At 36.2% G+C, this 13674-nt stretch overlaps 1 non-coding gene across 1 annotated transcript; it reads left to right on the top strand.

Moving 5' to 3' along the window:
• Window positions 1-10545: 10545 nt before the first annotated feature.
• On the top strand, window positions 10546-10620 carry LOC120892090 (small nucleolar RNA SNORD28). Its single transcript, XR_005736752.2, has one exon. It is a non-coding gene; the product is annotated as a small nucleolar RNA SNORD28 (small nucleolar RNA).
• The last annotated feature ends 3054 nt before the right edge of the window (window positions 10621-13674 follow it).

Here is a 13674-nt window from a genome sequence, read left to right as displayed (position 1 = left end):
GAATTAATATTATCAAAATGGCCATACTGCCAAAAGTGCTACACAGATCCCAATGATGTTCTTCATAGAAACAGAAAAAACAATCATGAAATTAAATTTGTAAAAATAAGAGGCCCAGAATAGCCATAGCAACCTTTAGTGAGAAAAGTGATGTAGGAGGCACCACAATACCAGACTTTAAATTATACTACAGAGCGACAGTAACAAAAATGGACTGGTATTTTAAAACAGAACTGAAGACCAATGGAACAGAATAGCAGACACAGACACATCCATATAAATACAGTTATCTCATCCTAGACAAAAGCACCAAAAACATACATTGGAGAAAAGATAGCCTCTTCAACAAATGGTGCTGGGGAAACTGAAAGTCCATACATAATAGAATGAAATTGAACCCCTCTCTCTCACTCTGCACAAAATTCAACTCTAAGTGGATCAAGGACCTGGGCATTAGACTAGAGACCTTGTGCTTACTAGAAGAAAAAGTAGACCCTGTTGGCTTAGACCCATGTTGGCTTAGGAACGAACTCCCTCAATAAGATTACTAAACATAAGAAGTAAATTCAAGAATCAATAAATGGAATTGCACCAAACTGAACAGCTTCTTCACAGCAAGGGAAACAATCAAGAGTGTGAACAGAGATCCTACAGAATGGGAAAAATCTTTACCACCTGTATCTCAGATAGAGCATTAATCTCAAGGTTATACAAAGAACTCAAAAAGCTTAACACCAGAAAAATAAATAACCCCATCAATAAATGGGCAAAGGAACTGAGCAAACACTTCACAGAAGAAGAAATATGAATGGTCAAAATATATATGAAAAAATGTTCAACACTCTAGCAATTAGAGAAATGCAAATTAAAACTACACTGAGATTTCATCTTACTCCAGTCAGAATGACAATTATCAAGAATGCAAGTAAAATAAATGTTTGTGAGGATGTGGGGAGAAAGGTACTCTCATACATTGCTGCTGGTAGGACTACAAAGTGGTGCAACCCCTATGGAAAGCAGTATGGAGATTCCATAGAAAACTTGGACTAGAACCACCATTTGATCCAGTTATCCCACTCCTCAGTCTACATAAAATCAGCATACTACAGTGACATAGTCACATCAATGTTTATAGCAGCTCAACTCACAATAGCCAAGCTATGGATACAACCTACGTGCTCTTCAACAGATGAATGGATAAATGTGTGGTATATATACAAAATGGAATATTACTCAGCCATAAAGAAAATAAAATAATGGCATTTGCCAGTAAATGGATTAGGACTAGAGAATACCATGGTAAATGAAATAAGCCAATCCCAAAAAACCAAAGGCCAGATATTCTTTCTGACATGTGGATGCTAACCCAAACAAGGGAGGGTGGGTAAGGGAAAAAGAGAAATCCACTGTATTAGAAAAAGGGAAAGGAAGGGGAACAGGAAGGACAGTAGAATTAATTGGATATAACTTTCCCAGCCTTGTATTTGAATATACAACCAGGGTAACTCTATATCATGTACAACCACAAGAGTGGGATCCTAAATAGAATAAGTTATACTATATGTAGGTATAATTTGCCAAAATACATTCTACTGTCATGTATAACTAAAAATAATTTTTTTAAAAAAGGGTTTTTTTTATATGCTATAAATGTAGTAAGTTAAGAAAATAAAGTCAAAACAACACTGGATTGCGCCCAGAACAAACACCTCCTTACTAGGTACTCTGAGAAGAAATAGATACTTTCTGGGCTTTCAGGTGTGGCTGAGAAGGGGTCCCTGACTCACACAAATTATGACATAGACTAGCATATGATTTTGTGAATAATGATGATGACTTCATATTGATAAATCCTGCCCATTTTTTGCTCCTATAAAAGAAAGTAAGCTACAAATAAAACCAAAAAAGTATATGCAGTCTTACACCACTATATTAAAGAATACTTTTCATAATATAATTAAAATACTTTCTTGCTAAGAGCCACAGCCAAGTGATATGATGCATGGCACTTTTGGTTGAAAGGTGACGCCAGCTAGCCATTGAGTTGATATGATTATGTTAAGATTTGCATTCATATGGATATTGGACTCCTGCTGTTCACCTCAGCCTGCTACGGGACTCCTGGAGAGTTCCCATTGGTTGGGGAAGTACAGTAGGAGGGAATTCCGGGGGAGGAACTTGTTCTGGGGTTCTGGGAGAAGGCCGCGTGGTGGATGGGTTTTCTTCCTGGATGTGTACGGGATATTGGCGGCAGTTTCAAAAATAAACTTTGTTCCTGCTTGAGTGGCTCGTGATTTTGTGCCCAGCCAGACTTCAGCACTTTCTAATTAATTTTAAAGAATAATGTATGTCACAATGGAATATTACTCAGCATTAAAAGAGAATAAAATCATAGCATTTACAGGTAAATGAATGGAGTTGGAGGATATCATGCTAAGAGAAGTAAAGCCAAATGTTTTCTCTGATAAGTGGGTGCCAATACATATTGAGGATGGGGAGGAGCATGGGAGGAATGGAGAAACTTTGGAAAGAAGAAGGAGAGGGAAGGGAAAGGGGAGGAGGTAGGGGAGTAGGAAAGATGGGGGAATGAGATGGACATCATTACTCTAGGTACATGTATGAAGATATGAATGGTGCAATTCTACTTTGAGTACAATCAGAGAAATAAAAAATTGTGTTCCATTTGTGTATTATGAATTGAAATGCATTCTGATATCATGTATAACAAATTAGAGAAAAAAAATAAATTAATTAATTTTTAAAAAGAATAAAGAATGAATGCAATTTTCACAAATAACATGACTCAAGTTTTCATCTCACATTGCTAGGGAAAAAAAAAACTCTTTACCCAAATGCTTAGAGTACTTTGATTCAAAAGCTAAAATGGTATGTATTATTATAATCCTCAGTGATCCACTTTTCTAGTTTCTGGTTTGAGAGCCCTGCATTTACTCTCTGAGCCTTCTTAAGTATTCTGGAGTTATTGCAAGGTCTAGAAAGGAATACTACCAATTTATTGGAGAAAATGCAGATAATTTTATCTATTTTAAGGAAAGGGGAAGGATAGGACTAAATATACTTTTATTACTTTTTAATCATTTTATGAATAACTGAAATAAGACATTTTTGAAAGATTTTTTTAAACTACCATTACTAAATCAAGTTGAGGAGATCCAACATGGCGGAGGGCGTGGAGAGATCAAATCTCTGACCTCTTCAGCTGTGCGGGCATAGGGAGTCGTAAACTGTCTAAATGCTGTTTGCTCAGGATCACTAGGCAATGCAGAGCTGACGTGGATCTGGGGCAAACAGTCTGGGCCTCTCAGAACACACACCGAGCCGGGATCAGCTGCATTCAAGCTCTCATTCGCCTGCTTCTCGCAGCCAAACCGCTATGACTCAGCACTAACGATCCCGTCGAAACAACTGGTCAGCCCTTCCAATCTTACGGAAGTAAATGCCAACCGAGCCTTCATAGGCAGTGGCCACAGGATTGAAACAGGGCTTGGGAGAGAGTATCAGGACCCACCCATTGCATTGGTCACCCGGCAAAGGGAACGAACTGTCACCATTTGCATGGGATACCACCATGGCGGAGAATTGACGTCACCAAAAGGTGGCGGAGGAGATAACTTCATTGAAACCAGCGGCAACAGCATCAAATAAATTTCTAAGAGTAAACAGTAACTCAGCAGTCAAATAGAACAAGAAGTAACATGAGCAGCATGAAAAAGCAAGGAAGAAAAGGAGTACAAACAATGCAGGACTGCCTAAATATTCAGGAGGACCTAGAGCCATCAGAAAAATGGTCATATAAGGAACTCAAGGAATACCTTAGACAGATGGAATGGAACCTTAAAGAGGATACAAGACAGCAAATAAAAACAGTAAAAGAATACATTGAAAATGAATTACATAAACAGATAAAAGAAGAAGTTAAGCATCTTTATCAGGAGACAGAGATTATTAAAAAAATCAAACAATAATTCTAGAAATGAAAGAAACTATAAACCAAATTAAAAACTCAAATGAGAGTATCACTAACAGAGTGGAGCAAGTAGAAGTCAGAATGTCAGATAATGAAGACAAAATATTTCATCTTGAAAAGAGTCTAGCCAACTCAGAAAGGCTGGTTAAAAATCACGAGAGAAACATCCAAGAGATATGGGATAACAAAAAAAAACAAATTTAAGAGTCATCAGGATAGAGGAAGGCACAGAGATTCAAACCAAGGGAATGAATAACCTGTTGAATGAAATAATTACAGAAAACTTTCCAGAAGTAATAAAGGAAACAAATATACAAATTGTAGATGCATACAGGACAGCGAGCATACAAAATCACAGTAGACCAACGCCAAGACACATTGTTATGAAGATAGCCAATATACAGAACAAAGAGAAAATATTAAAAGCTACAAGAGAAAGGAGGCAGATTACACTCAGGGGTAAACCAATAAGGTTAACAACGGATTTTTCATCACAGACACTGAAAGCAAGAAGATCCTGGAACAACGTATTTCAAACACTGAAAGACAATGGATGCCAACCAAGAATTCTGTATCCAGCAAAATTAAGCTTCAGGTATGACAACAAAATAAAAATCTTTCATGATAAACAAAAGCTAAAAGAATTTGCAGCCAGAAAACCAGCATTGCAAAACGTCTTGAGCAAAACACTACACGAGGAAGAAATGAAAAACAATAACCAAAACCATCAGTGGGAAGTGCCTCGGTAAAGACAGAGGACAGGGGGAAAGCTAATCATGGAGAAACAAACTAAATTAAAAAAAAAAAAGATAAATAATCAAACATGGCAGGAAGTACAAACCATATATCAATAGTAATCTAAACGTTAATGGCTTAAATTCTCCAATAAAGCGACATAGGCTGGTAACATGGATTAAAAAAACAAATCCAACAATGTGCTGCCTCCAGGAGACACATCTGATTTGAAAAGACATACACAGGCTCAAGGTGAAAGGTTGGGAAAAAATATACCACGCACACAGTCCCTCGTAAGCAAGCAGGGGTGGCCATCCTCATATCAAATAAAATCGACTTCAAGACTAAGTTAATCAAAAGGGATAAGGAAGGACATTATATACTGTTAAAAGGAACCATTCACCAACAAGACATAACAATTATCAATATTTATGCACCAAATAATGGTGCTGCAATGTTCATAAAACAAATTCTCTTCAAGTTCAAGAATCAAATAGACCACAACACAATAATTATGGGTGACTTCAACACACCTCTCTCACCATTGGACAGATCCTCCAAACAAAAGTTGAATAAAGAAACTATAGAACTCAATATCACAATCAATAACTTAGACTTAACTGACTTATATAGAATATATCAACCATCATCAAGTGGATATACTTTTTTCTCAGCAGCACATGGATCCTTCTCAAAAATAGAACATATATTATGCCATAGGGCAACCCTCAGTAAATATAAAGGGGTGGAGATAATATCATGCATTTTATCTGATCATAATGGAATGAAATTGGAAATCAATGATAAAAGAAGAAAAGAGAAATCCTACATCACATGCAAAATGAACAATATGTTACTGAATGATCAATGGGTTAGAGAAGACATAAAGGAGGAAATCAAAAAATTTTAAGAGATAAATGAAAATACAGACACAACATATAGGAATCTATGGGACACAATGAAAGCAGTTTTAAGAGGGAAATTCATCACCTGGAGGTCATTCCTCAAAAAAAGGAAAAACCAACAAATAAATGAGCTCACACTTCATCTCAAAGCCCTAGAAAATGAAGAGCAGAACAACAGCAAATGTAGCAGAAGGCAAGAAATAATTAAAATCAGAGCGGAAATCAACGAAATTGAAACAAAAGAAACTATTGAAAAAATTAACAAAACTAAAAGTTGGTTCTTTGAAAAAATAAATAAGATTGACAGACCCTCAGCCATGCTAATGAAGAGGAGAGAGAACTCAAATTACTAACATATGGGATGAAAAATGCAATATCACAACAGATGCTACAGAAATACAGAAGACAATTAGAAATTATTTTGAAAACCTATATTCCAATAAAATAGAAGATAGTGAAGACATCAATAAATTTCTTAAGTCATATGATTTGCCCAGACTGAGTCAGGAGGATACACACAATTTGAACAGACCAATATCAATGGATGAAATAGAAGAAGCAATCAAAAGACTACCAACCAAGAAAAGCCCAGGACCGGATGGGCATACAGCAGAGTTTTACAAAACCTTTAAAGAAGAATTAATACCAATACTTTTCAAGTTATTTCATGAAATAGAAAAAGAGGGAGCTCTTCCAAATTCATTCTATGAGGCCAACATCACCCTGATTCCGAAACCAGACAAAGACACCTCAAAGAAAGAAAACTACAGACCAATATCTCTGATGAACCTAGATGCAAAAATCCTCAATAAAATTCTGGCGAATTGGATACAAAGGCACATCAAAAAAATTGTGCACCATGATCAAGTGGGATTCATCCCTGGGATGCAAGGATGGTTCAATATACGGAAATCAATAAATGTTATTCACCACATCAATAGACTCAAAGATAAGAACCATATGATCATCTCAATAGACGCAGAAAAAGCATTCGACAAAGTACAGCATCCCTTTATATTCAAGACATTAGAAAAACTAGGGATAACAGGAACTTACCTCGACATTGTAAAAGCTATCTATGCTAAGCCTCAGGCTACCATCATTCTGAATGGAGAAAAATTGAAGACATTCCCTCTAAAATCTGGAACAAGACAGGGATGCCCTCTATCACCACTTCTATTCAATATAGTTCTTGAAACACTGGCCAGAGCAATTAGACAGATGAAAGAAATTAAAGGCATAAAAATAGGAAAAGAAGAACTTAAATTATCACTATTTGCGGATGACATGATTCTATACCTAGAAGACCCAAAAGGGTCTACAAAAAAACTACTAGAACTAATAAATGAATTCAGCAAAGTGGCAGGATATAAAATCAACACGCATAAATCATGAGGCATTTCTGTATATCAGCGACAAAACTTCTGAAACGGAAATGAGGAAAAACACTCCATTCACAATATCCTAAAAAAAATAAAATACTTGGGAATCAACCTAACAAAAGAAGTGAAAGATTTACACAATGAAAACTACAGAACCCTAAAGAGAGAAGTAGAAGAAGATCTTAGAAGATGGAAAAATATACCCTGTTCATGGATAGGCAGAACTAACATCATCAAAATAGCAATATTACCAAAAGTTCTCTATAGGTTTAATGCAATGCCAATCAAAATCCCAATGGCATTTCTTGTAGAAATAGATAAAGCAATCATGAAATTCATATGGAAAAATAAAAGAACCAGAATAGCAAAAGCAATTCTAAGCAGGAAGTGTGAATCAGGCGGTATAGCGATACCAGACTTCAAACTATACTACAGAGCAATAGTAACAAAAACAGCATGGTACTGGTACCAAAACAGGTGGGTGGACCAATGGTACAGAATAGAGGACACAGAAACCAATCCACAAAACTACAACTATCTTATACTTGATAAAGGGGCTAAAAGCATGCAATGGAGGAAGGATAGCATCTTCAACAAATGGTGTTGGGAAAACTGGAAATCCATATGCAACAAAATGAAACTGAATCCCTTTCTCTCGCCATGCACAAAAGTTAACTCAAAATAGACAAAGGAGCTTGAAATCAATCAGAGACTCTACATATGATAGAAGAAAAAGTTGGCTCCAATCTACATATTGTGGGGTCGGGCTCCAAATTCCTTAATAGGACACCCATAGCTCAAGAGTTAATAACAAGGGGCTGGGGATGTGGCTCAAGCAGTAGTGCGCTCGCCTGGCATGCGTGTGGCCCAGGTTCGATCCTCAGCACCACATACCAACAAAGATGTTGTGTCCACCGAGAACTAAGAAATAAATATTAAAAAATTCTCTCTCTCTCTCCCCCTATCTCTCTTTAAAAAAAAAAAAAGAGTTAATAACAAGAATCAACAAATAGGACTTACTTACACTAAAAAGTTTTTTCTCAGCAAGAGAAACAATAAGAGAGGTAAATAGGGAGCCTACAACATGGAAACAAATTTTTACTCCTCACACTTCAGATAGAGCCCTAATTTCCAGAGTATACAAAGAACTCAAAAAATTAGACAATAAGATAACAAATAACCCAATCAACAAATGGAACAAGGACCTGAACAGACACTTCTCCGAGGAGGACATACAATCAATCAACAAGTACATGAAAAAATGCTCACCATCTCAGTCAGAGAAATGCAGATCAAAACCACCCTAAGATACTATCTCACTCCAGTAAGATTTGCAGCCACTATGAAGTCAAACAACAACAAGTGCTGGCGAGGATGTGGGGAAAAGGGTACACTTGTACATTGCTGGTGGGACTGCAAATTGGTGCGGCCAATTTGGAAAGCAGTATGGAGATTCCTGGGAAAGCTGGGAATGGAACCACCATTTGACCCAGCTATTGCCCTTCTTGGACTATTCCCTGAAGACCTTAAAAGAGCGTACTACAGGGATACTGCCACATCGATGTTCATAGCAGCACAATTCACAATAGCTAGACTGTGGAACCAACCCAGATGCCCTTTAATAGATGAATGGATAAAAAAATGTGGCATTTATACACCATGGAGTATTACACAGCACTAAAAAATGACAAAATCATGGAATTTGCAGGGAAATGGATGGCACTAGAGCAGATTATGCTTAGTGAAGCTAGCCAATCCCTAAAAAACAAATACCAAATGTCTTCTTTGATATAATGAGAGCAACTATGAACAGAGCAGGGAGGAAGAGCAGGAAGAAAAGATTAACATTAAACAGAGACATGAGATAGGAGGGAAAGGGAGAGAAAAGGGAAATTGCATGGAAAATCATTGCTATACAAAATTACATATAAGAGGTTGTGAGGGGAATGGGAAAATAAACAAGGAGAGAAATGAATTACAGTAGATGGGGTAGAGAGAGAAGATGGGAGGGGAGGGGAGGAAGGATAGTAGGGGATAGGAAAGGTAGCAGACTACAACAGTCACTAATATGGCATTATGTAAAAATGTGGATGTGTAACCGACGTGATTCTACAATCTGCATTTGGGGTAAAAATTGGGAGTTCATAACCCACTTGAATCTAATGTATGAAATATGATATGTCAAGAGCTTTGTAATGTTGTGAACAACCAATAAAAAAAAGAAAGAAAAATAAATAAATCAGCTTGATACAGATGACCAAGAATACATAGAATTTACTCAAAACTATTGAAATTAGTGAGTTTAATCAAGTATGAAACAAATGATTATTATAAAAATTAAAAATGCTGATTGATCAACTATATGGAGAATATAAATTTCAAAAGAGTATCCATTTGCAAATAGAAAAAATTGTACATTAGAAAAATTCTTGAGCTGGAGTTGTGGCTCAGTGGCAGAGCACTTGTCTAGCATGTGTGAGACACTGGGTTCAATTCTCAGCACCACATATAAATAAATGAATAAATAAAGGTCCATCAACATCTAAAAAATACTTAAAAAAAGAAAAATTCTTACAAGAAATGTATGCAACATTTATATAATCTCAAATCTCCTGTTTCAAAGTTTGAAACAACAGGATAAAAGTACCCCAAAAAATGATGGCTTCAACTATTACAATTAAAATGTTTCTAGAATGAAAATTAGAAAAAAAGTTTCCATGTTTTTATTGGTGTATTATACATAATAGTGGGATTCCTGGTTACATATTTGTACATGCACATGATATAACAATATAATTTAGTCAATATCATCCACAGTTAAAAAAATTAAAGAAACAATAAATGAACCATAAGATAGTCTCATTACAGCTGTCAACTTTTGAAAAATTATACACTTTGTGGATTACACAATCGGTTGGATCATGTGAATTTTCAAGGGCAAGTCACTTTCTGCATGTGTCCCAGCTAGAACTTTTCCTACTAATCTTTAAAGAATTCAATCAAATTCATAAGGGCAACATCAAGACCAAAACAGATTAATGAGCAAAGAACACGTGTATATGTTCATGAATTAGATGAAAGGGTAAAAAGAAAAATCTTGAATAGAATATTTACTGAGTAAAAACAGGGTGAGTTTTTTGGTTTTTTTTTTTTTTTTTTTTTTTTTACTTTTTCTATTGAAGTGTTACACAAAATGTGCAAAACATAAATGTTCAGCTCAATAAATTGGAGCTGGGCACAGTGGCATGAGTTTTGTAGTTGCAGCTCTTGAAAGGCTCAAGCAGGAGGAACACTGGAGCCCAGGAATACAAGATTAGCCTGGGGGAGCTGGGTTTGTGGCTCAGTGGTAGAGGGCTTGCCTAGCATGCAGGAGGCACTGGGTATGGTCCATCCTCAGCACCACATAAATGTAAAATAAAGATATTGTGTCAAAAAAAAGATATTGTGTCTACCTAAAACTTAGAATATTTTAAAAAAAAAAGATTAGCCTGGGCAATACAGCAAGACCTCATCTCAAAATAATAATAATAAAATTGTTAAATGATTTGAATTGATGAGCTGATGCTCTGTAAGGTATAACAGTTAATAGCATGTAAGAGTTCTGATGAAAAAATAACAATTATAATAAAATAAACTATAACAAAGCAAGCACCCATGTGACCAGCAGGGAGGTCTAGAAGTAGAACATAGCCAAGCTCCCTAGCAGATTATTCCCATTCTCCCCAATTAACTCCTCTTTCTCCTTATCGAGCATAAATATCATCTTGATTTTCAATATTTGAGTTTAATAGCATGTGAATTTGAAGCCTGTTCAAGTGGGATTACATAGTATTCTTTGTGTGAGGGCTTTTTTAAAATATATATTCATTTTAGTTGTAAATGGACCTTTATTTTATTTATATGTGGTGCTGAGAGTAGAACCCAGGGCCTCACACATGCTAGGCAAGTGCTCTACCACTGAGCCACAACCCCAGCCTCCATGTTGGGGTTATTTTGTTCAAGATTATGTTTCTGAAATTCGTCCAGGCTGTGTGTGAACTAAGTTTATTCATTTTCACGATAGCATAGTAGTCCAAGGTAGAAACATAGCATAATAGACTTATTTTCTATACTGTTGATGGAAATTCATCCATTTTCTCTGATGTGGAACTGATATAAATCACACTACTACAAGTATTCCTACACATATTACTCTGTTGCACACATGCATGCCATTTCTGAGGGGAGGAGGAGGACAAGGTCACAGAGTAGGTATTTATTCAGTTTCTATACTGCCAACCAATTTACCAAAGAGGTTCTGCTCATGTATACCATGTACACCCGTATCAACCATGTAATGAAAATGTCCTGCTCCATATTCCAGCAAACCTTCTGTATTATGTTAATCCTTCCAATTTTAGTACTCTGATGGATATTCAGTGGTTGTGTGGTTTTGATTTGTATTTCTCTAATGACTTAAAATCTTGAGCACCTGAAGTATCTGTTAAGATTCTTAACCATTTTTCTATTGCTTTGTTATTTTCCTTCTGATTCTTAGTCCTTCCTAAAACCCTATATATAAAACCTTTGTCACAGTGTTGCAAATGCCACTCTTTGGCTTGCCTTTCATTTTCTTTAAGGTGATTTTTGATGAATAGAAGATCTCAATTTTAATAAATTCAAGTGAATTTATTTTTTTTCATGGCTAATGCTTTTTGTGTTTATATAAGAAAACTTTTCTTACTGTAAATTCATATAGATATTCCCCTGTATGATCTCCCCAAATATTTATTGTTTTGCCTTTCACAAATAGATCCACAATTCCTCAGGAATTGAATTTAGGTGTGGTATAAGATAGAAGTTCTGATTTACTCTCTTCTGTATGAATATACATGATGTTCCAGCACCATTTACTGAAATACCATATGTCTACTGTTCTGCATGCTGCCTATAGCATAAATCAAGTATCTATAAAAGTATATGACTGTATCTATACTCCTCATTCTGTTCTACTGATCTACTGAAAATGAATGTTGTATATCTTTGCACCAATACAACACTGTCTTTGCGTGGGCTCTCTCTCGTCCATCGAGGAGGTCCATGGAACAGGGTAGAGGAGAGTGTGGCTGTGGAGTCACTAATCAAGACCTCTGGAGACCAAGCAGGAGGCAGGACTGATTTTATTGCACAGTGACTATATACACACACACACACACACACACACACACACACACACACACACACACACACATACTCAGGCAGTAGCTAAGCAGATTACAGGCAGCCACTAATGCAATTTCTGCTAACTGCCCTTACTGCGACCAATGGAGGAGTGGGCCGTGGAGCAAGCGCAAGGACTGCAAACACATGGCCTCATGCCCAGGGCTATGCCTACGGGGTAAGTGGCCTGCACTCATGTGCCTAACACAAGGGGAATGGCCTGCCACTCAGACACCTTTAACGTATGCCATGTATGCAGTACTCCATGCACTTGTCTCCACATGTCTTTATTAATCTAGCTTTATTTTAAAAATTTTGATATTTGACAAAACAAATTATTCTACATTACCCTTCAAGAGCGTCTTGGTTCTTCTTAGCAGTCTGAATTTTCATATAAATTAATCTTATAATGATGGCAACAACCCTAACTAAATTGTCTAACCCATTTAAAAAACATTAACAATACAGGCCTAGCAAGAGTACATTACTTGCCTGAGGTCATAAGACCAGGGCTTAGATCTGAAGAGAGTCACTGTACAAGGTGCCCTTTTTTCACTACACATCTTCCATGCTTAACTCATATCTGTGAAAAGGTTAGGACTAAAAACAAAAATAGAGAAAATAAAAACAGCAATGAAATATTATTTTAATACCCATTCAACTTATTATGAGTAATTCTTAAGATAATTAGCATTACTGATTGTCTTAGTCTACCTTGTGCTAGCTATACCAGAATACTTGAAACCAGGTAATTTATAAAGAACAGTGGTTTATTTCTCACAGTATTGGAGGTCAGGAAGTATAAGATTGAGGGGCCCACATCTAGTAAAAGCTGCATCATCCCATGTCTAAAGGCAGAAGGGTAATAAAACATGAGAGAGAAAAGAGAGGATCAAACTTGCTTCTATAACAAACTCTCACCATAAAAAATTCATTCTCCTGATGAAAGCAGAACCCTGTCAACCTAATTGCCTCTTAAATGTCCCAACTCTCAGTACCATTGGATTAAGTTTCAGTACATGAACCTTGGGAGACAGGCTTAAAAAATAGCACCAATGATGGCAAATTTATCATGAATCAGTACGAAGTACCAGTAAAAGTGAAAATTATTACAATCCTTTTAGAGTTCTAGAAATTAACAGTAACTACTAGTAAAGATACAAGAGAACTTAGTGTCCTAAAGGATTTAGTTACTGTCTGCTTAAAAATCCAAGTGTTATAAAATGTGGGTCATATCTCATTCTATACTGGAGCTATTAAGTTGATGAAATGGACAGACTTTGACAGGTGAAGAAGAAAAAAGATTCATTGATACTTGCTAAATATCTGACTTGAGCAAAAGATACTTATAAAAGGGAACTTTAACTACTTAGGTAGTGTGGTAAGCACTTAACATAATCTATCTAATTTTATCCTCACCTTTTCAGCAGGTATTGCTGACCTAAGTTATGAATTTAAAAAGTAG

Source organism: Ictidomys tridecemlineatus, chromosome 2 (assembly GCF_052094955.1).
Source record: "Ictidomys tridecemlineatus isolate mIctTri1 chromosome 2, mIctTri1.hap1, whole genome shotgun sequence".
NCBI lineage: Eukaryota > Metazoa > Chordata > Mammalia > Rodentia > Sciuridae > Ictidomys > Ictidomys tridecemlineatus.
The sequence above is the reverse complement of the archived record's forward strand: the minus strand, read 5'-3'. Positions and strand labels throughout refer to the sequence as shown.